This window comes from Filicampus tigris, chromosome 6 (genome assembly GCF_054856515.1).
Source record: "Filicampus tigris isolate MCC_2025a chromosome 6, RoL_Ftig_1.0, whole genome shotgun sequence".
Taxonomy (NCBI): domain Eukaryota; kingdom Metazoa; phylum Chordata; class Actinopteri; order Syngnathiformes; family Syngnathidae; genus Filicampus; species Filicampus tigris.
In genome coordinates, this window is record NC_141222.1 from 4,478,447 (window position 1) to 4,505,133 (window position 26,687).

The window sequence follows — 26,687 nt, forward strand, 5'->3', positions numbered from 1 at the left end:
GACCACAAGAGGGCCTATGGGTTTACAAAACCCACTAACCCCCATGTCATCTACTGCTGCTATTATCATGTTAAAGTATTCATTTATTAACACAAGAGCTACAATTTCAAAGTGTTACTGCAAAGAGCCACATCATACATGTGGGTGCACATAAAATAGACCAGCATATGACATATGCTAGCTTTGCTGTGTATTTGTGCTGGTGTTGCTGTTTTGTTTTTGTTGTTTGTTTGTTTATTTTTGTTTGTGGGGTTGCCTTTACATTCACCAAAAACAGTGTTAAAACTTCTTGCGTTGAACTTCATATTTTTGTTATGCTCTGATTTTTTTCACTCCCATTTTGAAAGTGAACTTGGTAGGCAACACTAATGAGCATTTTTTTTCCCTCCATCTCATTTGCGTTAAAAGTGCATGCATGAGATACACGTAGCTGGTACCTTGCTTGCCCAATGTAATCTATCCAATTGCCGCGTTCAGACAAGCCCTATATCATATGCGCAACAGCGTGCCCACATTTGGAAGTGCTGACGTACGAGCTGACCAGGAAGTAAAAAGTGAGGCTTTTCCTACAAAATGTCAAAAATCACGGCTGACCCATTCTCTGAATCTGAGCCGTGATTGGTCGTTGTGAGCAGTTGTGATGTCATTTTCAGTCGACAGAAGACAAAATGGCCGCCCCCGGAGATGCCTAAAAACGACTGCTGAATTTGCTGCTTAACTTATATTCCATGAACGCAAAATTAATCAGAATGCCGTGTTTCAACTAGTGGGCGTGCTGGAAACACATTCTTGAAAAAAATATCTTTGGGTTGACTTCCGCTTTAAGTATAGTAAAGAAAGTTAAAGTAATTTGCTTCTGATAAATTATACATTTAATATGCTGATTGGGTCAAACTAATTTAAATTGTTGACTCTTACATAGTGTACTAGTAATCTATACAATACTTCTAAATTACAGGCCATATATAAACTGTATTCCAATATAATGACCTATAATATATTTGTAAATTGTTACCACATTACTCAGTGATACCACATTTTTTGCACTTATTTTGTATTCAAATAAAAAAAAAGAATAATATTAATACAATTATTTGCAAGCACAGAGTCTGGGGACAGAATTTGAATGACCATGTTGTAGCAGAACGGCTACCACAACCTCTTCATCGAACGTGACAAAAATAATCATGAAAAGTATGGTGTGATCGACTTATCCTAAGTATGGTTTAAATTGGCCTGTTGAGACCATTCAAACATGGTATGTACAGTAGTTGAGATGTTGCACTTTTGACAGAAGTTTGAATGGAGAGGGTTCTTCTTGTTCAGTTTAATAGCTGCATATTATTTGGCAGCAAACGTTGTACCCCATAGCTGTGAATTTAAATTACCGATGTGCTGAAGCTTAGAGGACAGTATGCGAATTTCACCTTAGGGGTTTGGCGGATGCCTTAACTACATAATTGACTGTACCAAATTACTCAAACCAAATAAACTAAATTCAACTGTGGTGTCGAGAGAGCGAGAGGGAACCAAATCAACACTTAATTAGACTTGAAACAATGTGTTAATAATAAACAATTTCTTATGACTTAAATAATTACTCTAAACCAAAATTTAGTTAGGCACCCATATTAGTAATAAATGTTCTGGCTAACGTTGCCGCGGTTACTGTAGAAGAGGCGGAGAAACGTTTCCTCCGCCAACGAGTGAGCGAGTGCACCTGCTTGTTGAACGTTAGGGAGGAGCTCCGTTGTAGAGGCTGTTGACTGCTGCGATGATGGTGGATTCGGAAGACGCTGCCCTGTCCAGCTGATGCTCACAGCCTGCCCCTGCAGACCGCGACACACCGCAAATGGCTACGCGGGTGTCCTCTCGTCTCCGTGGTGTGAGTTAGCTTAGCTTGCTAACTCGCGATCGCCTCTCAGCAGGCCGCCGGGCTGAGAACGCGCATTCGCCGTTCGAAGCGTGTTCACTCTGCTTTGGTAGAAGGCAACTCCTCGCGTCGTTCGCCAAGGTGGAGGTACTCGCTAGCTTGGAACCTCGCCGACCGTCACACTCCTCCGTCGACTCACTCAACTGCTCGGCTGCTCTGAAAAAAATGTCTGACTCAACCGCGCGCTTACAATTTGGGAGAGGTGCGCGGCAAAGCGGCCGCGTAGGTTTGGAGCGAGAGCGACAAATTGACCAGCTTGTCATATTTTTGCTACACGCCGCAGAGGTATAAACCAGGCTTGAGTGACGGCGAATCAACGTTACGTGCGGTATCTACGGTCGCGACCCTTTTTGTTTTTGCTTTTGTTTTTTTGTTTTTTTGGAGGGGGATTTAAAAAAAAAAACATTTTTTATCAAATTCTCTTGAAAACTTCTTGCCCAAGTATTAACATGGTGTGTGAAACACTGCGGACTGCACGGACACATGTAAAATCCAAAAGATCTGCACATCTGAGATCTGCACACTAATACAATTAATTCCATGTAATGGCATCTTGGTGATGAAGTACTACCTCCACAAATGAAAATAGAAAATTGTGTTTTTACTTCATTTTCTTAGAGCCAACTTTTCTCTTCACACACCGGGCTGCTTTGGAACAAATATCCAATCACCTCATTGCAACACCCTAGCTAGTTGTCGTGGTAACAAAAAGCCATATTCAACATTTGCCCCACTTAGAGTGGAGCAGGTTGAGCTATGGCTGAATTTTACCCTGCAGCAAAAACAAAGGAATTTTAACTTGACTAGCCTGTCTGTAAAGTGTTATTGGATAAAATTTCATATGACATTTCTTCATGATGTACCTTTAGGAAGTTAGAAGTATTCACTCAATCCTTTTTTCACTGTTACGCCTGAGCCAGGGTCACTGATGGTGTAGTTGTACACGCGCCTGAGTTGTATGTGGGCATCGTGGGATCGGTTCCCGCTCAGTGACGGTGTCTGTGTGTGTGCCCTGCGACTTGCTGGCGACCAGTTCGGGATGTAGTTTGCCTTTCGCCCATTGTCAGCTGGGATAGGCTCCAGCACCTCCCTGCGACCCTGTACTGGATAAGCGGTTTGGAAGATGACACTTAAAACGCCTGAGCTAAAACATTTGGGACAGATCAGACGTGCAACCATGATGGCAAGCTTGACCTCACTACACCCAATTGTTTCGCTCTCCAACATGCCCATACAGCACATACTGTACAATACGGTGCTGGTGCTTAAAATAATATTTCACCTACAACTGTACATTTTTGGCTCGCACACGCACACACATACACTGGTCTTGTGTTAAATTCTCTGTACAGTGTGAGTCAGTGTGCACATTTAGCTTTGTGAAAAACTTCTAAAGAGCAACCTCACTTATTTGCTGTTCCATTTTCCTACATTGGTATTTACCTCAGACATGACTACTGTATATGAATTCCTCGTGTGTGACAACAGTAGAACTGAGCCGCTCTTTGTGCTGAGTAGAGTTGTGACTTGGGAACCAACCTGCCCACAATCCCACTCATACAGACGCACTTATTCACATGCACAGTAGTGCCATTCATCACACTTCTGGATTAACAAACTCTTATCCTTGCAAGTATGTTCAGGGGCAGAAAAGTGTGAGGCGGAAACAAATACAGTGTTCCTTCACCTTACACGACTGGCAGGCCGAACGATTTGGGTGCAGGGAGGGGTAATGTGAACTTGCTGCTCTCCAATTTGAATTTCATCTCATTTATTATGCTAGTTTTAGCCCCCAAATGGAACTTCAATGTGTATTTATGTACTTACTCTTACTATTAGGGCTAAACAATGCCCTGTTGCTGTGTTAATTGATACATTTGTGGTCGGTAACCTAATTGAGATGTTGGTAGAAAGCCCTCAAAATTGAAACAGTGAAGACAAAGTCGGAAGTTGCACAACGTAAGCAGACTCCAAAGCAGTCAGACTCCTTGTTTTGTTTCCTCATTTAGCAGTGAACTTCTTTTCACACTTGTGTGACAAGTAAGAATGTTAAAAAAAGATAAGTTAGGCGCATTTGTGCATGGTTGCCCTCACATTAGTTTATGATGAACCACGATAAAATAAAGTATTTTGCAGTGCTTCCAATTTGAACCTTGAATAATTTAATTTAAACTTAATAACTTCATTTAAACCTTGAATGATATTAAAAGACAACATATATACATGAATCTGGTGTATTGCTAGAATAAGTAATTCCCTCTTTCTGTTTGGCGATTTGGACTGCCAGCTCACTACTTTCTCCTCGTTGCATAGTACGTGACCACCGTACCTGTCAGGATGCACCAAGATCTCAAACTATTTATTCTGAATGAAAATGTTTTATTTTAAATTGTATTTTATTTCCTTTGTTATACATATTTTCCATGAAATAAAATTAATTATTTCGGTGGTGTAGTTACTGTATCGTTTTGATATTCGTGCTTGCTCCATGGTGTTTTCCTGCTCGCAATGCATTGTGGTCTATATTAACCTGTTAAATGAACATCAAATGTCACTACTTTTCCAAGTGCATTGTGGGTAATTTTGAATGCCCAACATTTAACCTCCCTGGAAATTTGGACACATCTACAAAAAGGCGTAACCCCTTAATAGTGCACTATCTAAGGAAGAGTGCACATTCGGACACAGCCCAAGTGCTAAATTCTTGCTAAGAGCTTATAAACAGCACAGGCTACGTGCTATAAACATGCAGATGCTACTTTGATGTTCATCCCCTTTACTATATAAAACACAGTAAAAGCCATATATCATTGTAGGTAAAACAAAAAATAAACAAACAGTGTAGAGGGTGACAGGAGTGGAATTTCACTCAAAATCCATTAAATACTTGGTTAATGTGTACTGATATATAATGCTTTGCTCTTTTTGTTCATATACAATCAATAATTTGTTAGAATATACAATACAATACAATTCTATAAAATATTTATAAAACCTCACTACCCTTTCGTGTCACTACATTTCTATAAAGATAGCTCAAAGACAATCGGCCTCAGTGACATGTCTACAAAGTAGAAACAAATTATGGGACATTTTGCTTATGTTTTTTTCTTTTACATGAACACACTATATTGTCCTTGTTTTTTGGAGCTCTGTGACACTACTTAGATTAATAAAATGGAGCTATTAACAGTATCCATACATTTTTGTCAACGTGATAAATTGTGGGTACATAGACACGTTGAAAACAGAGCTACATTAGCCAAGTACTAATGCTAACAGTGAAACGCGTCATTAGATTACAATCCATCGGATTGGATATACACGTTGCTGACTTTACCTGCTGTGAAGATGCGTCTCCTGAGCCGCTGAAAGCGCCGTCCGATCCGCTCTTGTTCGCCATCTTTGTTTTCTTCTCTACGCATGCGCGGGGAGAGGAATCGCGCATCGATTAGCTCCCCTTCGGACCTGCCTGTGTTCTGCGTGACGTCATCCTAATTTGCATGTTGTGCAGATTTGTCCTCAATAAAGTAATTTGTCGTAAATTGGCAATTAGTGCGAAGTGAAGATTCGTAGTCATAAAAGCGAGAGAGGTATTCACAAAACAATGAAACTCAGTTTTTATTCGTACTCACAAGAAGAGAAGTCAAACCCTCACAATTTTGATTCGTACTCTCAAGAAAAGAAGTCAAACCCTTACAATTTTGATTTGTACTCACAAATTATTCCTATTACGGATACAAATGTTTAATCACGGATATGCCTTTAACTATTACGGATACGAATCTTTAAATCACGGATATGCCTTTTTGACAGCAATCTTACTCCATACGCAAGTAACATCAATTTAAACAACACCTGTCTTCTTTTTCAAGAATGGCCATCTTGAATGGCCAAATGTAACTTTCATATACTCGTTTCTTTACTCCTCGTTTTTCAAATGAAGGAGTGGGCACATATGATTTCCCTCAAGTTCCTTGTCCCAGTTAGAATCACAACGGTTGATTTGACACAAGTATTTGCTGTCATCTCCAGTGACCTGTCCAAAGACTCTGAGACAGTGAGTGAAGGCCTTTGAAACAGAGCGGAATATCACGTTCTGATGAAACTGCATTTTTTTGTCGCTGAATGTATCAACCGATCATTGCATAGGTCAGTATGTGGGACAAGGTTTGAAATGTGTCAGATTTAGAGTAAGAAATAACCTTTTTTCCACTCATGCTCCTCTTTTATTGCACGCTCACTCGCTTTACTTTAATGCATCAGATTTATATAGCACTTTTCTGGACAACGGGACACTCAAAACGCTCACAATGGATACATTACTCATGCATTCACACTCTGGTGGCTGTGTGTCTCTCCCCTGAAGCTGAGTCCCATCCTCTCCCCCTGTGTAGATGATATTCTTTGTCTCTTTGTCATCACTAGGATGCATGTTAGCGTGATTCTGAGGCCAGCCTGTATAGCAGAATGAGAGAAGCATGGATTTAAAATTTTGGCCTTTCTGTGTGGAGTTGGTCGTGTGTGCATGGTTTTTTATCATATACAGAGATCCCTCATTTACTGCGGTTAATGGGGGCCCAGAACCCGGCGCGATAGGTGAAAAACCGCAAAGTGGCGTCGGACTTAATATTATTATTATGATTATTATTATTATTATTTTATATGATATTTATTGTACAGTTTTATTTGGGGGGATTTGCGCTTCTGTTATGCTGTTGCAAACCCCCGATATGGTTCCCACACTTCTAAATACTTGTTAAACAATCAATTTAATTTTAAAAATGCAAATTGAAGAATAAATATCAAGCTGCAGGCTGTGATAAGAATTGAGCTTTGACCGCGGCAGCTGACGATCACGACGGAACGTTCGCTAAAAACTATGTTAAAGTTTTAATTTTTATCACAAAATTGACTTACCTTAACTAGAATGCCCTAGTGTAATTTATCCAATCCTGCATGTTAAAACGCTTGTTGTCGTCGTGAAAAGTGAAAGTAAAAAGGGCCTCTTCTTCTTCTTCTTGTTCTTCTTCCTCCTCCCCCCTCTTTGTTGCCTCCTACTTCATTTAAAACGAAGATGAAGCATGGCCGCCATAGGGGATCATGCATTAACTTTATCTTTGCACAATAACATCAATAAAGTCCTTTGGATAGAATAGGTAAGCTGTTTTAAGACAACCTAAGACAAAACTAACAAACATTTTCACACTTTATTCGGCGATGCAGCAGACAGAAACATAATTCCAAAAGAATTAAAGAGCTTAGACATGTGGCTTTCACACAGGCAGTCTTTATTATTATTTACTGTTTCAATCGATGATGTAAAAATAATGTGTCAGTGTAAGAGAAGCACCATTTTAATAAAAAAAATAAATCGAGTGGTAATTACCATCCTCTATTCTGTTACAAAGACGTCAATATCGTCATTGTCTACAAACCATATCATATCACGTTCGACTGGTTCCACTGGTCGTCGTCTATATAGCACTGCCGTTACTTCTCAGAGCTACCGGCGATCGACGGCGTCTGCCATTAGCCTACCTACGGCTCGAAAAAATCCTCGACATCCTCCGCGGTCTCGCGCCACCCTCACGTGTTTATTCTGATGCATTAAATTGGCTAAGAGACGGAGAATTGGATTAAAAAAAGACACCGACGTATCCACTCTCCCGGGTTTAAAGGTAGAATGACGCAACAGCGCTCCCGGCTCTAGTGGTAGAAATGCGGTTATACGCTCCCGTCCTTAATGGGTTAAGCAAGATACGGAACCCCCAGTTGCTCCTGATGTACAGGGTCAGGCAAAATGATCCGACACATTTGTAGGTTAAATAAGAGGCAAATAAAGTAAAGAAACAAAAAAGTGTTTTTATTTTCGAAAAGTACATATAATGCCATTCTTCTTCATTATGTTTTAAAAATTAAATCAGTCAAATGGGATCCATTATTGTCCACACACTGTATAGCATAGCATAGCATAGCATAGCATAGCATAGCATAGCATAGCATAGCATAACAAGATTGTGTTTCAAGCTGGTACGGGATCATGTCTACCAAGAATGAAGTGCAAACGGGATGCTCGTTGTGTTGCAGTTACATATTCGTTTGTTTTGATAAACGTTTCCACAATGAAAGCACCATGCTCATCGGTCCAATTCATGGCAGCAACTGAAAAAGAAACGAAAAACAATGGCATTATAAAGAAAAAAAGGAAAATGGCATTACCGGGTATATGGAAAAATGGCATTATATGTACTTTTCGAAAAAAAAAAAATATATATATATATATATATATATATATATATATATATATATATATATATATATATATATATATATATATATATATATATATGAAAGCTCATTCACAATTTTAGTCATATTTATTCATTTTGAGTAATAACACTGGTCAACAGCAAGTTTTAATCAGAGATGGCTTTATGTGTCCCTGAACATATTTTTGATGCAGATTTTAAAAATGAAGAAAAAGAAAGAAAGAAAAAATACTATTTTCCAGCACATCAAGTTTTTTCATTTTAAGTTTGACCCATAAAACCTTATGCAATATGGATTTTACCAAGCGTTGTAATTTATAGTAATGACGTTTCAGAAAAAAAATTACACCTGTTGGTGAACTTAACCTTTAATTCCTAAATATTATTATTATTATTATTATTATTGAGACCTGGTGTGCCACAAAAAACAAGGGCAGCAACTGGGGTTTCAGTATCTTGCTCAAGGATACTTCGACATGGTCACAGTCGCTGATGGAACCCACAACCTCTGTGTCGGGAGACAACCGCTCTACCACATGAGCCATGCTGCCCCACTGGATAAAGCACATTAGTCAGCTTGCAAAAGCTGTACCTTCACCAAAGATATGTTGCAAAGAAAACAAATGACTAAATGGCAGACTTCCATTTCCATAGCATTATAATAATAACAATGAAGACATTTTAATTTGCTGTTCAGGTGAGTCTCCTGCGACACACAAAATGAGGGTGCAGAGTTGCCATGGCAACTGATGCTGCCTTCCTAAGCTTGCTCACAACAGGAGTCTGTGACTTTATCGTTTTTATCAAACAAAAGACAAAAAGCGCATGCATACACATGTCAATACATCATTGTGCCAGCCAAGTTGGTGTATTTGACTGCTGTGGCACCATGGCCAGAAGTTAGGAGTCAGCAAGGCCATGCTGGACCACAACATGCATGCTATATATAGGCATGCAGGTTGTTGCTTTGTTGCCTATTGTTGTCCCTGATGGCATAACACATTTAAAGGGGCTATGTGGTCAGGATGACCCATCTTTCCACCCAAAACTGTCTTTATGCATTTTTTGTTCAGGAAAATTAATGTAGCTTGCATTTTCAATTTCATCAATTTGTTTTGGAGGAATCAGTAAATAATAGACTACTGCTGTAACGCCTCTTTCTGCTGTCTGATATGAACACGCCTCCCTCCTTCCCCCAATAGCTTTGCGTGATGTCAGCCGAGGGAAAACTGGATGCAATTTCCATGCATCCATCCATTATCTATACCACTTCTCCTCACAAGCGTGCTGGAGCCGATCCCAGCCGTCTTCGGGCAGTAGGCGGGGGACACCCTGAATTGGTTGCCAGCCAATCGCAGGGCACACAGAGACAAACATCCACACTCACAATCTCACCTAGGGGCAATTTAGAGTGCCCAACTAACCTATTATGCATGTTTTTGGAATGTGGGAGGAAACCGGAGTACCCGGAGAAAACCCACGCAGGCACGGGGAGAACATGCAAACTCCACCCAGGGAGGCTGGAGCTAGGATCAAACCCATGACCTCTGAACTGTGAGGCGGACGTGCTAACCAGTCGACCACCGTGCCGCCCTGGATGCAATTTGTACGGTCTAAATCAATGAACATACGTCGCCTATAATACCCCAAAACTGTGCTTAATCTGCACCAACATTTATTTGGTTTATTTACTCTACTTGTGCCCACTCCAACTGCTAAAAATATCAATTAAAAACGATAAGCTTCACCATAAGCGCTCACTAAAAGAGAATGCGAGAATTAATAATTGGGTGCTTATCTTTTGTTTGTCATGCAGGCCTGCATTTCTTTGCTAATACAAATAAGTGAGATTCATATACAGTAGCACCCTTCAAGACACCCGGGGACGCTTTTGCATCAAAAGAAGAAAAACTGATATTGATATGCCTTGTTGGAGACAAGAAGCCCCAACTTCTGCTGAGAGGAAGCCAAGTGAGGCTCAGTTTACCTGCTAGAAGCTCACTGCTGTCAGCATGCAAAGCACGCCAGGGGAAGAAGCCACAACACTGGCCGGAATAAAGCTGTTTTTTTTGTCCGGTTAGCATTGCTTGCATTAGCAGCTCGAAGCTCATAACAGCACAGAACAATGAAACAAGTGCTAATGTTTGCCTCATTCAAGTGATCCTTTTAGGCACAACACACTGGCCTCATTGCTCCCATATAATGTCTAAGGTACAGTAGGTCTTGGGTATGGTAATGCCCCCCCCCCCCCCAAAAAAATAAATACAAATTCTCATTAGGCACAAGGAAGTGTTGTTTCCTTAAATTTGGCAGAATACTTTTTTTCCACCTGATGTTTCTGATGCATGATTTCATGAATCTTCAGACAACACGTATTTAGGACATGACATTTTTTCAGGACCTTTTTTCTAGCTTGCATAAGGCCACATACTATATTATCATAGTGTCATGACATAATGATCATAGCTGCTAAAAATATGAGAAAGCCACTGAGAATGCACAATGTGGATGAAGTCAGCGTCTCTTCCAATGGCTTGAAATACGGTGCAGTCAAAACATCCACAGTGTAGTATTACCACAGGGCAGACAATCTTGGTTCAGAAATAGCTTCACCCTCCCTCATTCTAGTGTGGCATAGGCTACACACAGTTGTCATAATGTGAGTGGCACTGTGTACAAGGACATGCGCCATCCACATTCACAGCCAAGTCAAGCATACTTCCTGGAGATCGGTCCTGGAGGGATGGGGTTGACTGGCTTTGCATCAGGGAGACTGCATCAGGCCATGCCACTGCGTGGTCCGTGCATTTGCTACTCGCCTGTTAATACTGCTGTGTCGTGGGTGGGAGGCCAGAGGCCCTCTGACCTCTCTGTCTTACCCACAGGGCCAGGGCTGCAGCTGGATAGTCAGCATGTCCCTGGTACCGCCATGGTGTGCAATGTTTCTCCACCCTGATAAGAAAGAGAATATAAAAACATGTCTTTGGTTTGATCATTTAAGAGAATCTGTGTAAGATGAGAGAATTAACAGACGATGCTTGTCATTTTGAATCCTTAGTTTTTGTCTATATGGTCATTAACCCTCATATTAAATACTGGTATTGTGTGATATTGATTGTTTGACCCCAGTTACTGTTCCATGCACAACTCCAATGGCATGCAGTAAAGCTTGTACCTTCAGCAATGTCAAACAATCCTAAAAAAGGAAGTTAACCCAAACATGTTTTTTGCCAGAATATGTTCTATGTAGACCCACTAGTTGAAATACAGCATTCTGATTAATATTGCGTTTGTGGAATATAAGGTAAGCAGCAAAATGCACCCACTTTTAGCCATCTCCAGGGGTGGCCATTTTGTCAGGGCCCAAATAACGACCAATCAGGGCTCACCTGTTTTCTGAAGCTGCGCTATGATTGGTCGTTACTTGAGCCCTGAGCAACTTCAATGTCATCTTCAGTTGTCAGAAGTGACAAAATGGCCGCCCCCTGAGCTGGCTAAAAACAGATGGATTTCTCATATTCCACAAATGTAATATTAATCAGAATGCCGTGCAGGCCGCATGGAACATAATCTGGAAAAAAAAATGTTTGGGTTGACTTTCACTTTAACGTGTTCCCATGATGGGTTAATAAAACAATCAAGACGTGTTGGGTAATATTTTTTCAATCCAGTCCTTTAAGACAGGGGTTGCCAAACTTTTAGTGTACGTAAACACTGCAAGTGTACTTGCGCGTGCGTCGATCTTCTGCATGACTCCAGCGAGATTATTTCTGTGTCCGCAAAGACCGTGTGCTCCTCTAGCACGCTGCCTTAAATAAATGAATGAGTCGAGCAGCCAAGTAAGTCGGCTGTGTTCAGGCCCACAACGATGCAAACGCCCCAATTTAACTGCACCCATCTATGAAAATAGCGCAAAGAAGAAAACTCCACTCACGAGCAAAGGTATTCTTCTCCGTGCACTAGACTTGTGCTGGGCATGAAAAAAGAGCCCTCAGGGTCTGTTCAAATATTTATACCGTCTATGGTTGTCACATTCAAAACAAATTTGCCGAGCTCTTTTCCAAACGACAACATACGTTTTAAAATGTTTATTTACTTGTGCCATTTTATTTTGAACAGACTCTAACATCTTCTGTTGAGCATATTCAAACTGAGCCAATTAATTTCTAACATGGTGCAATAAACATAAAATTAAAAAATAGTTTATGTTTCCCCAGAATAATCAAAGTGCATTTATAGCGTTTTTGAAAAGAGCTTGTCATATACATAGATCACCCTTCCCCATGTAAAATGGTTGCTTTGGGCAAGCATCACCCCGTGCGGGGGTGAAGCCTCACATAGGCCCTCTGTGTGGGAACATAAAAAGCTCAATGTTGGAACCTCTGTGAAGGGCAACCACAGTCAAATAGAATACAGTATGTGTTTTGTCTGCAAGGCAATGTGTTGCCAAGCCTTGATCTATCCGGTTAGGTACAGCATACAGTAACATTATTCAAAGTCGTTGATGATCACAAGTTGAGCAATAACAAAGACTACTGGGAGTGGGGGGTTCTATGTATTTTAATGAAATTGCTTGCCATAGTGGTATTTCCAGAGTTTCTGACATTGTACTGTGCACTGTCTTCCATCTTTTTCATGATGTCAGTGGTCACCTAATTTGCGAGGGTGATTCCTGTGTACAGGATCATTATTTTGTGGTCACCCATATATTAAGTCTGACTATAAGACGCACCTTTTCCCCTAGGGCTTCAACAATGATGCACCTTCTTTGTAGATTCTCTCCTAGTCCCAAAAAATTCACATTTGTGTTTATTTTTCATGAATTGTATTCTTCCATTAACTTTTCAAATCCAAAACTGCACACAAAGAAGCATTTGGATTGGTATTCAAATCTTCTCTGCTCAAGCACAGACCTTCAACCTCACGAAAGAGCGATGTTATGCCTACAGGTATCTGTGATCAGTGATGTTATGCCTACAGTGATGTTCATGACTGGTGAGGCACTACTAGTGTACGCTAAATCACGTTTTGGTTCAGTTTTTTGGAAACTTCGGTTCGGAAAATATTTGGTACAAAAAAACAGATTTTTAAAAAAAATATTCTTATTTTGAAAAGATGTCAAGTAAACTGTACTTTTTTTCAAAAAAAATAAATAAAAGCGAACTATTCGGGTGATATTCTAAGAAATTACACCAGAATAAAAAATACACGAGAATAAAGATCTCTTCATTTTGTAAATTATTAAGACACTGAAATCTTTAAACACTCAGCAGCAACAGCCTATCACACATCAAAGTATTCAAGTTAAAGCCAAGTTGTCATTACAGTACATATATACACTTTTTGTGATGAAAAAAAATACATACAATCTATGTTGTGGTCGGATTTGTGTGTTGCTGAGTTGTGTTACTGAATGCATCGTACGGCTAGCGAGTGGAGCAGCGGGGAAAGAAGAGCGCAAACAGTTGTACAGCGTGTTCCTGGAAGACGCTACAATATGACAAATCTCGCTATTTAAGTTTGACGTTTTTGCTCCCTCGTCTAAGAAACATTCACAGTCGGATGATGCCGTGCATGTTAGACGTGCTACCTGCCGCCCATCTCATGTAGCAATGTCGGCACACAACTTTCGGACTTAACCACGTACCTTTTATAATAGCGCCCGTACGTAAGCTCGCACTAATAAGTGGACCGAACCGAACGCAAGTGGACCGAACCGAACATGCCGTACCGAAACGTGTACCGTTACAACCCTAGGCACTATTGCTCTGGAGTCAGATACAAAAATATGAACTCAAAATACACGATTAGACTATGAATTTGTTTTCAGAAAAGGCGTTTTCATCCACATGTTGAAGCAAATTTTGTGAAAATGTGCAAAATGAGCATGCGACTTATGCCCGTTTCTGTATGTAATTATTTTGCGAATATTGAGAGGAGAGGAGATTGACATCATATAGTAGCATTTCTCTGCGACAAGGCACTCGGCTGACTGTCAACAAAAGTGTTCATGGACGGATTGCTGATAGAGCTTTCATGGTTTGGAAGAACTCTGGTTACAATTGTGTCAGCTTTCACCACATATTGAGCCGTCATGAAAAGGATCGGGCAGAAGGAGACCACCACGTCCTTCTCCATATGTATGGGGATGCAGGTGCGCAAAAGGCTTTTGAAAAGTAGTTGTTCAGCAGCATTTTGCAGATGAATTTTCTTATGAATTCCATATATATTTCAATTTTTTCATCCTCCCAACATAGCTTACTTTAACGTGGCTTTAACCAATATGAATGTGTGATGCAATATGCAGTCAAAACGTGTGACGTGGTGTCCAGTCCGGTCAATATGTATTTGCAAAACCTGTTTCCATAGTCAACATTCACATTTTCTTTTTATCGATAAAATTAACAATCCACCTAATCCAAGCGTAAAACCATTTTTGTGAATTGTATGCCTTCTTCAAATTTCTAGCGATTCCATTCAGTTTCATTTTCACAGTTCTAGAACATTTGAATAAAAATAGGTAGATGGAAACCCACCTAGAGCTTTCTATTAATTTCACACTTCAACATTGTGATAGTAAGAAAAACAAAAAAATATTTAATATAAGGTCAAGCTTGTTGTTGTTGGGTTGTTGTTTTTTTGGCAGACCTCTATTTCTTAAATAAAAAAAAATGTGGTCTTCCTCTTGTATTTATTATGCTATCAAAGCCCTGATTATAAAATGACCTAGATGTCTGGTATCAAAACAGCATGTCTGATGTTTCTAACAACCCGATCTGTGTCAAAATCAATAAAGGGTTCCACGAGTTATAAATTTATTGGTTGGCCCAAAGTCGGCAATGAATACGTTGCATGGTCACTGGAAGCTTGGAGCGTGCAATGCTTCACTTCAATTCCCGCACATGTATTTGAACAGGAAATATGCACATTCAGCTATCTTAATGATAAAATCGTTGATAATAGTCGGACTGAAAAAGAAAATGGAAAGCACGGACCATAGAACTAAAATGGAATATAATAATCTTAAAGGCACATTGTGTAGAAATTAATTTTAAAATAATGCCTTTTAGTGGTAAACTAATAGAATGCTCCAAGTAAATGCATTTTGAAGCGCGTTCACTACGGTGCCTCAGAGAGACCACATGTCGCTATCCTACCACCATTTTCTTGAGTAGAGGTACAAGCAAAATGTCATCACAAAACGACTATTAGTATTCCCTTAAGTGACAAAGTAAGTGCACTGCATTTATTAAACGTGCTGTAGTCAATAATGTGGAGGAATTACGTTCGCTAAGTTTGTCCCCTTCAGGTATCCGTAGCAGAAAGATGGCTGTTTGTCAGATAGCATTGATTTGAAATCATTCATTCACTCATGTCTAGGTACAATTTAATATGTGGACAAGTAGACTTGGGGCACTTCCAGAGCTGGGCACTTGACCCTTTTTTGCCGGTCCATCCTCGACCCTCCCCTTTTGTGCAAACCACCTAAATTCAACCATCATTTCTTTAGTGTACCCCCATGAGATTATGCCGAGTCTTAACTGTTTGAACAATGTTGTTATATTCCATCAGCAATGTTCTCGCCCCTAGCCGCCCCCCCCCCTGTTGGCATTGTGACTCGGCGAATCAAGGCTCTTTTAATAGTTGTGGTACACACGCTTAAATCCAGGTGAAGATAAATTGAGTAAACTGATTCAAATCAGATGATCTGGAACTAAAACTCAGACTTTCCTATCTCAGCGTAGATCAACTCAGACTTCAGGATTAGAGTAGACTCTAGAGTTTGATGAAACTGCTTTGTGAAACAGACCCCTGATGCAGGCACAGGCAGTCCCACTCTGAGGTCCGCTGATTTGTGTGGTGGATGTCATTCTATTTCATTCATAAATATCAAATCAAATCTAATTTCATGTATAGCACTTTTCATACAAATGCAACCTAAAGTGCTGTACAGTAAAAAACATCCAAAACACAACGTGAAAAGAACACTTCCTCCCTCCCTCCCAACATACACAGACACATATCCACAAGCACTCTTGCACTCACACACACACACACACCAACACACCCCCACACACACACACGTTGGGAGAAACGATATAAAATATGAAATTTGAGATCAGCGTGCATCAAACCCTCTGAATTATTGTAGAAATCAATTAATTTAATGCATTATTATTATTATTATCACCTTTAATATATTTTTAAAAGTACCCCCTGTCCGCAGCACAACTAGTGTGTGTGCAGGGGTGTGTGGGTTGTCACACAAGGACGCATGATCGGGGGTGGAAGATGATCTCCAAGTGCCCACTTCGCAGCAGCCAAATTTACATCATCCCACAGCGGCGCAAACGCCCATTTCTAACTGCACCCATCAACAAAAATACCAAAAGGAAGAAAACTCTACAAATGCGCACAGTTCGACCGCACTTTAGACTTGCGCTGGGCACGAAAATTGGGCCCCAAGTCTGCTGTAAAGCCTCTGTGACAATTCCCTCTTTGTTTTGGATTATTTTCACTTTAGACAAAGCAAACCATACTTTTAGAGTTAATTCTTTAAATCCTCACTAAGCGGATGTCTCTGGAGATAGGCCGTATTGACCTTTGAAGTTTTGTGAAGTTTGAAAGATCAATGATTTCTTTTCTACAATCTTGTGGTCACATCCGCACACGTGGATGTTTAATAAATGAGAAGCTACTCACTGCTTTGTTGTGGCTCAATGGTCTGAATTCATCTGACACTTTTTAATTGTTGTTGTAATTATCTAATGCAAGGCTCTTACTGGTTTGCTTGGTTAAATCCAGGAGGTAACTGTATAATATGTACTGGAATATCGTCAAGGGAACTCAAGTGCTAATGCTGAGATATGAATGGCTTTAACCATTGTTCCGCTTTGTTAGCACTTTGATTCAGCTGACTTGTCAGAACATATTAGTGGCACGTTAGCTCTGGAGGTCACCGCAGGCAAAGTCCTCTGTCATCCAAATAGAGCATTAACAGAGATGGGGGTCAGGAGATGGAAGAAAGAAAGGATCGGTCACAATGCTGACGAAAAGGGTTTTTTTGGATATCGCCACTTTTTTAATATACTTAGAGTGTGTTGTCAGCTTTTTGTAGCAATTTGTTGACGTGGCATGAGAACACATTGAAATAGCTACGAAGGATAAGATGAAGAATGAAGACATTAGTGTTGCAACACGTCTTGACCAATCGCATGTGGCTTTAACCCGAGCTGGCAAAAGTACTCACGTTCGCTACTCAAGTAGAAGTACAGTGGGTACTGAAAGTATTCAGACCCATTGAAATGTTTCACTTTCTGTGTTATTGCATCCATTTGCCAAAATCTAAAAAAGTTCATTTTATTTCTTATTAATGTACACTCAGCACCCCATCTTGACAGAAAAATCTGAAATGTTGAAATTTTTGCAAATTTATTAAAAAAGAAAAACTGAAATATCTTATGGTCAAAAGTATTCAGACGATTACATATTTTATTGAGTAGAAGCACCTTTTTGAGCAAGTACAGCCATGAGTCTTCTTGGGAATGATGTAATAAGTTTTTCACACCTGGATTTGGGGATACCCCACCTTTATTCTTTGCAGATCCTCTCCAGTTCTGTCAGGTTGGATTGTGAACAGTGGTGGACAGCCATTTTCAAGTCTCTCCAGAGATATTCAATCGGGTTCAGGTCAGGACTCTGGCTGGGCCAGTCAAGAGCGCTCAGAGTTGTTCTGAAGCCACTCCTTTGTTTTTTTAATTGTGCATTGTCCTGTCAAAAGGTGGACCTTTGGCCCAGTCTGAGGTCCTGAGCACTCTGGAAGAGGTTTTCCTCCAGGATGTCTCCGTACTTCGCTGCGTTCATCTTTCCTTCAATTGCAACCAGTCGTCCTGTCCCTTCAGCTGAAAAACAACCCCCACAAAATGCTCCCACCACCACGTTTCACTATAGGGATTGTATTTGGCAGTTAATGAGCAGTGCCTGGGTCTCTTCACACACACCGCTTAGAATTAACACCACAAAGTTAAATCTTGCTCTCATCAGACCGCAGCATCTTATTTCTCTAAAGGCCTACATAGACCAAACCGACGTCGGAGGTCGTGAAACGTCGTGGCGTCTGAATGCGCCGTCTGATTGGTGTAGCGGCCACCGTCGTAGTGCCGTAACTCGTCATTAAGCGTCTTGGGGGCGTTTACGCATGTTGAATCGGCGTCGCCAGTCGTGACATTTGGTCACTCTGATTGGCTGTTAGCTAGCGAATCAGTGCACTGGGCACGAACGGGAAGTGACAAATGCGGATATACAGTGAGCACCCCTTTGCTGCCTTAACCTTACAAATACAAGCGCGAGGGTTGACAATTTAAGTATTTCACAATACCGTGTCAAGAATGTGATGGTTTACTTTGCGTGGGAGTTCATCATGAGCGAAGAATATAGCTGAATGCATTGTTTACATTTTTATAATCCGCCCCCGGCCAACATCTTTCTGGTTGGATTTTTCTAGCAATGAGAAATAGTGACTACCGCCGGCGATGGTATGGAAGGGTATTACATCTTATGCACGCGAAGGTACTTTAATGGTCAGCGTCGCTGTCTGTCGTTGCGGTGTATTCCTCCGGCGTGACGTGCCGACAGCCGGCCGGACACCACAGGGGGTAAGCGTCTGTCACTGTTGGCCAACGTCGTTTTGGTCTATCTAGGCCTTTAATCTGGGAGTCCTTCATGTGTTTTTCGGCAAACTCTATGCAGGCGAGGCTTCCGTCGGGCCACTCTGGCATAAAGCGCCAACCGGTAGAGGGCCGCAGTGATAGTTGACTTTGTGGAACTTTCTCCCATCTCCCTACTGCATCTCTGGAGCTCAGCCACACTGATCTTTGGGTTCTTATTAGCTCTCTCATCAAGGCTCTTCTCTTGAATTTTGGCAAATGGCTGCAATGACACAGAAAGTGAAAAATGTCAAGGGGTCTGATTACTTTCCATAATCACTGTATAGATATTGAGGTTTAAAAAGACCTTAGTAGAAGTTCAAATATCAACTCCAGCTTTTTGCCATATTTTCCAGACTATAAGCCGTTACTTTTTTCTTAGGTTTTGAACCATGCGGCTAATATAAAGGTCCGGCTATTCTGTGGATTTTTCTTCCACCGCTAGGGACACTCTAACCGGAATTACAACACAATTGCTATTAACAGGATGTGACTGTATGTGGATCGAGTTCAACAGGCGAGGGCGCTACGCACTAGGTTATGAATTAGGTGGTATGTGGAAGTACAGCAATAAATGGTGGATTTTAACTGACAAACTGGACTGGCAGCGGGCAGTGAAATGAAGATAAGTACTGTTTATTTCTCTTTCTGTTCCGTTTGAATCAGCAGAGTTGCTGCCGTGTTAAAAGGCAATGTTAGGAAATAATCTGTTCAGGTCCATACATGTACATTTATAGTTCAAAATCATTCTGTAAATGCAGTAAATATCTAATTTTTCAACATAGATACATGTGGCTTATATAAAGGTGCGGCTTATATATCATTTATTCATTATTGTTTTTTTAAAATAGAGTGGGTGAGGCTTACATAAAGGTGCGACTTATAGTCCGGAAATACGGTACTCAAGTATTTTGAAAAAAAAGTAATTCAAGGAGAAAAAATGTTTTGATGCAGAAACCAAGTCAAACATTTTCTTTTCATTATGTTCTATGTGCCAAGTGGGCATTCCGTCTGACTGACGAACCGGTCCATCTGTCCGTCACTGATTGATGCCCGTTTTGCTGACGTTAGACGATAAACGGGAAACTTCCAAAAATGACGAACTAAGCACAGATGGAAGTGAATTTTCCTCCATCTATGTTATCATCACTAACATGGTCAAGTCAGACCTCACGATCCATCATTGACGGACTCCCCGTTTTGCTGACGAGAGACGGAAACGCGACCCGCCTGTTTCGCATGCATTGTTCTGAAGGCATTGACTGTATATGTACAGTAGGGGGGGTATGCACCAAAATGAGAATCATGAGTTAGGCTGGCTGTAGGGCAAGAACTAATTAGGCGCTAAGAGGTAATAAAGTAGCTTTGAAAAAAGAGGCAGTTTTACAGAGAAGTTCCCAATTCTATAGAACGCACCGCTAGTGTGTATCATACATTTATTGAAAAAAAAAAACTGAGAACCTCTCAAATAAGTGAAGTCATGATTTTTTTTTTCCTTCAGGACCCCCCGAAACCCACCACGTACAGGTCAAGCGCCGCCACCCCTACCACCACCCCCGCCCTATGAGAGATAAAGTCCTGGCACTGTACTTGTACAAAAATGATGATGAAATTAATATTGCGATATGGATATTATTCTCCCACTCCATTTGGAAACATGGTTTACTTAATACCATTCTGCAAAACGTTTTATTATTAAGGTTGTATTCTTTTTTTCTTTTTTTTTGTTTTACTTTGTTTGATCTCTGAGTCCCAATGAATCAACAGCTGGTTGAAGCATGTTTGATAGCAACACAAGTCACTTGAATGGGCCCTGCCCTGCTACGCAGTGCATTCCTTTGCAAGATGTCTGCCGGCAAATCAACTCATTGATTAGTGTCTTCATAAAATAAAGCTGACCTGATAGCATGTAAGGCCGTGTTGTCAGGTGAGGGAGGAAGGGATTTTAGAATTCAAGCTACGTAGGATCATTCAACAGCTGCTTGTTGAAATAACAGAGACTGAAATGACAGCGCCACATGGTTCATATTACCCACTTGGGCTTTTAATAGGCTAGCTTGACTGCAGTGAGAAAAGATTAGTTTTGGGGTACAGTAGCCTGATCGCATACCATAGATGAGCGTGTTTAAAAAGATGTGCTGATGGAAGAATATATCGTCTTGCATGTTTTGCAAAAAGCCAGAAGGAAAATAATGTCAGATATTTTAACACTGTATCCACTTTGCGCAAGAAGTTCCTGAAGGGTCCCTGTGTTTCTCTGTAAAATGTTAGTGCTTGTGACACTTTATTGAATAAATCAGCTTCCAGTTGCACTCACGATCAATTACGTGGGTGGCGATGTTTGAGCCATGTTGTTGCTATAGTAGAGCTCGATTCCACATGTGGCTGGTAAGGATTTTGGATCAAAAAATATTTGTCTGAATGATTTATATTTAAGTGAGGCTAAGGATGTGAGAATGATGACGCGGAATTATTACTCTTGGCATTTTGCAGCGAACCGGAAAACCAACTACCTTTTTGGTGTTTATACACCATACATTTTACTCTAAAAAGACTAGATTTGGTCCCAGTAAGCAGGGTAAAATTTGAAGGTAATATATTCAGCGTAAAATTTGCGCAAAAGGAGAATTTTATGCAAAATATTTTGCTCTCAAATTTTACTCTGTTTACTTGGACCGAATCTAGTCTTCTTAGAGTAAAATCTAATAAATTTGTTGTGTTGAAGAAATCAATCTATTCCAAACATGAGATTTTAGCGAGTGTTTGTATTTTCATTTAATCTTCAATACATTTACATTACAATTTGCATATTTGTTCTCTCTAGCACCATTTTCTAAAATATGTTGTTGTTTTTTTTACACTGTACAGATATTTTCTATGTACTCCTGGCTTTGTTTTGCTCATTTCACACAAGGTACTATTAACTACTACTAACTGAGGTTTCTTTCTTATTTAGGGACCTTTAAAGAATACGAAAGTGCATTCTAATCGTAATCGTAAATAATGTTATGTTGCCAAGGCTTATTTCATCATTTATTTTCAGACTTCTTCAAAGAAATGCAGTTAGCGTTATTAATATCGACCCGTAGGCGAGTAAATTATCATTTTTATCATTATAATTATCATTATTGCAGATTTTGTCTCAATATTATTCTAGACTCCACTGAGACAAACAAGTATTGTATTGAATGTAAACTATTTCATTATCACAAAAAACAACAAGAAACAGAAAACCTTTCGGTCTGAAACACAATTAATCTTTCTTTGAGCCTGACAGCCTCAGCTGTGGCTTCTGTCTGTCTCTCCAATCATGAATAGGACTATATAATGACTTTTTGAACAGACTGCACTGGCTATGCATGCATTAAGCACCCCAGCAGAAAGAACGAAAAAAGTCCCGCCTGCTCTGTTTCTCTCTTAGCACCTGGATAAACATTAATGCATACAAAGCAGATTCCCCACCAACCATCTGCTTCTACTACACCCTGAAAGGCTTCTCAGTTCTTGCTTCATTTGGTTGACCCACCAACCTGTTGGACTCATCTTGTGAACCACAGGCAAATGCCTCATTACATAGTTCGGTCTCATATGATATCATACAAAACAACTTACAGACATGAAAAAAAGGCCCGCAGGTGATGGGAACAGCACTGCACTATATTCGTAGACGGTGCGCTACACTCGAGCGTCAAAAGAGGTGGATCCGGATTTCCGTGTTGACGCAAGCCTTGATGCGCTTGTTTGGGAATTTGGTTCATCTCTCTGTACCATACTGGGCGTTCCAGCGAACGGAGGGCGGCTCCTTTGACGTGCGCGAGGTGCACTAGACAATTTCTTGGCTGAAAAGTAGACTAAAGTTTATGCTTGCTGGAACCATGTTTAAGTTGTAACGCAATTTTGGTGAATCAGATCAGGGCACAGGCAAACAGATTCTGAGCTCCGTAGATATGTGTGGTGGATATCGTCATACTTCATAACTATGACAATTGTGTGGGACAATCCCTCTGAATCATTGTCAGTTCATTGAACGAATTATTATCATTATTATCTTTATTATATAAAACATTGTACCTCCGAAATAGCCACTGTTCAGGAGACCCCAAAAATGGCAAATTTGTTCCACCATTATCGTTGCATCATGAAAGAAATAAAGCCATTTTCAACACATTAGATTGGTCAATAATGTGTAAAAGTAACACCCATGAGTCTGGATGACTAATAGTATAGATTCACCAAATATGACTTATGAGGTTTTGTCTCAATCCCAGCGATATATTTTTTAATTCATTTTACAGGCCATAGTGGAGCTATTGAGGGTGGCGGGGTCATACACAGATGTATAATTGGGGTGGAAGGTATTCCCCCAAGTGCCCACTTCACATATCGGCCATCTCCCAAGCAACCGTAAATCATCCACTTGAGGAGGTTTGCATGCAGTTCCTTATAAACATATTTTACGCACCTCGATCTGTCACAGGACACAACCAAATCAGTGTGTCCTTCCGCCATGTCAAGCGCGCCTCTCACGCATGGCATTTAAAGCGAATGAAACTAGCCGCTTCGATTGGCGGTGAATGAAGTTGGCTGTGTTTTTTTTTTTTTTTAAATGCTCCACAATGTGCTCGCTTGCACAGATCTGCCCCTACACAGAATTAGCCGGCGTCTCGCTCCAGACTTGATGAAAATAGAGCCCTTTGTGTAAGGATGCTACTAATTAATCTATTTAGGACAGGGAATCCTGTTTCTCTCAATTCATCAGCTGCATCCGGTCCTGAGCTGCAGTCGCTATTTTCCCCCATGTCAACAGTTATGACCTTCCATGACAGAACAACTTTTACTCCAGTGAGCAGCTGCTGCTTACTAATCGCAACCAGCTGAACATCTATCAGCCAATAATGAAAGAAATGACATCATGTTATGCCCTTCACTACTGTAATTCAATGAATGCTACATTCTGTCACACATTCTCACTATTGCCTTTGTAACAAGGCCCACTCACTATAAGCACTGGAAGTGCAAGTGCCTCAAATTGGTGGTCGTCTAAGAAAGCCATTCCCAAAAACTGTGACGTCGAACATAATGTCCCATGAGACATTATCAGCGGCATAGTTTCACAGATTTTTTCTAAAAATTATGATTTACTCATTACAAATACAGTATGTCTTTGTTCGTCTGTCTATACCCGTGACATATAGCGGAAGGCAGAACAATGAAATATCGTATTTTCCATCCTATATGGCACACTTTTTTACAAGCCGAACTTTTGTTGAAAAATTAGATATTTACTGCATTTACAGAACGATTTTGAACTGTAAATGTACATGTATGCACATGAACATATTCTTTCCTAACACTGCCTTTTAACACGGCAGCAACTTTGCTGATTAAAATGGAACAGAACCAAGAGAAAATAAACAGTACTTATCTTAATTTTACTGCTGCTGCCACTCCAGTTTGTCAGCTATACTTCCGCATACCATGTAATTCATAACCTGGTGCATAGCGTCCTCGCCTGTTGAAGTTCTCCACCTGCAGTCACATCCTGTTAATGGCAATTGTAATGTATTGTAATTCCAGTTAGAGCGCCCCCTAACGGTGGAAGAAAAATCCACAGAATAGGCACACCTTGATATAAACGGTTCAAAACCTAGGAAAAAAGTAGCGGCTTATAGTCCTGAAACTACGGTATGTGTCCATTTGATGCCATAAAGTACAATAGTCCTCTGCATACCCCAGTTGCCATTCATACCACAGAATCAGTCACGGCTTCTTGTGAGTATACTGTATCAGCTTGTGTGCAATTAAATGGTCTGAGATTTCACACTAAATAAAATTGTGGGTAAATTGAGACAAGATCATCGTTGTTTCAGAACTTCTTGTCACGAAAAAGAGCATTCGCGGGCATTTGCGCCGTTGTACGTCATTGTGGGATGGAACGCAGCTGAATCCCGGGCCAATCAAAGCGGCTCCTGATTGTGGTTGGCATTGTGGAAGCAGAAATTGATTCGCTGGGTCCGTGCATGAGTTTGACTTGCGCAAAGTGCATTTATAGAGGTAAAACGCAAGATTTCCACTTGCAGATGAGGTACCCAGCCCTGCATGTGACCTGGGCAATTGGAGACCGCCTTGCATCCCTGATGCGTCTGTTTGAGTACCATGTTTCAGGTACCAGTGCTAGGTTTTGTGAGACTTCCAGGATAAAACCTGGCTAAACAAATGGAGCCTTCATATGCAGGGGGATATATTCCCTATTTGGCAAACAAATCCATGGAGCCTCGCCACATGTGTCATCAAAATGTAAATGTTGAGGCAATTGTTTTGATATTGTCATTGATTGGTGTGGGCATAGGTGGAGATTTGTAAATGAATTTTGGTGACGATTGGTCAGAGTTTTCCAACATTAAGTAACATTAAGCTTTTTTTTTACTTCGGGGGTTGGGGGATTTACAGGAAGTCGCAGGTGGGTTGTCATTTACTGAAGACCAGAGGGGGTTTTGTTAGAGTGTGTGACAGCTCACTTCCTACCTCAGCCTGGTTCCTAGCTCAGATTGTATTTGTGCTTGTAAATGAAAGACTACAGTCCTGTTTTGACTCCTCGTTTTAAAAAGCAGAGGTGTCAAGTAACAAAGTAAAAACAGTTTGTTACCTTACTTAAAGGGACACAGTTCTGTTGTCTAAAACGGTGACCGATCGCCACCAAAATGCAAATGCACATTACTACTCTTGTCCACTTTAACCTGTGAAAGTATAAAAGTGTTCTGCACAATAATTTGGATTTATTGACATAAAAGGTGATCTCATCATGATCACCTCCACAAAATCAAAAATACCGTGGCGATTGCTCCTCCACTTTCACAAGCTGAAGCGGACAAGAGCATGAATGCGCACACGAACCCCGACACACGAACATTTAGAGACGCTAAACTCGTGTCTCAGGAGGGAGAGAGACGAGGCTTGCAGCAGTAGCAGGCAGATTGGAGCCCCCGGCTCCCCTCCCCGGCTAAAGGTAGGATTGGGACGGCTAATAGGAGCAACTAGATTCAGGCCATTAAAACAAAAGGCGTAAGCACAACAACATTAGCTCCTTACTGTCCGCCCAGCGTGTGGAGGTGAAGATGAACCTCTGTCTTCATGTCGCCTCGCAAGCAGTCGCGTGCGGTGTCCCTGCTTGCTTGCTTGATTGCAGCCGCGACCTGCCTGAATGAAGCGACGTGAGAGTGATAAAAGCCCTCATCGAACAGCGAACAAGATGTTTCGGTGAGGCTGACTGCACAGCCAAGTGTGGCCGCATTGGAACGTGCCATTTCGGCTGTTACCTTCCAAATTGGACGGCGCGTTCTAAGTCGAAAAACTGGGTCCATTCCTCATCCAAATAAATGTGCACGTCTACTCATTCCCACTTCAGTCTCTGTAAATATCCTGACTGGTATTTAATGCCTCGCCCGTTCTAACCGTGATCAGCAAAGAAGCAGTATTTTGGTTTTTTTTCAAGCAAAGAAGCAGTGTGCGCTCATCCCAGCCTAAATCTATGTAGCTCTGCTGACTTCCACATTTCCTCATTCTTATATAAATCAGCCATGGAGAGGTTAATCCTTTTGATCTGTTGAAGTGGGCATTAGTAGAGATGTCCACATAAATTTTGGTGCCAATTGATTGCCATTTTTGGAAGTTATAAGCAATAAAAGTAGAGGGTTTGAAATTGGTTCCTCGCGTGACTCCGGCCAAACATGGATAGAATGCTAGGGGGTGCGGCCATTCTCCTCATTAACAAGGGGC

General features: G+C 40.8%; 1 protein-coding gene across 7 annotated transcripts in view; it reads left to right on the top strand.

Annotated features, from left to right (window-relative positions):
* The window catches only part of LOC147145540 (potassium voltage-gated channel subfamily KQT member 5-like), a 118,218-nt gene that overhangs the window by 4,158 nt on the left and 87,373 nt on the right, over positions 1–26,687 (top strand). The gene's annotated exons all lie outside the window — the stretch shown is intronic.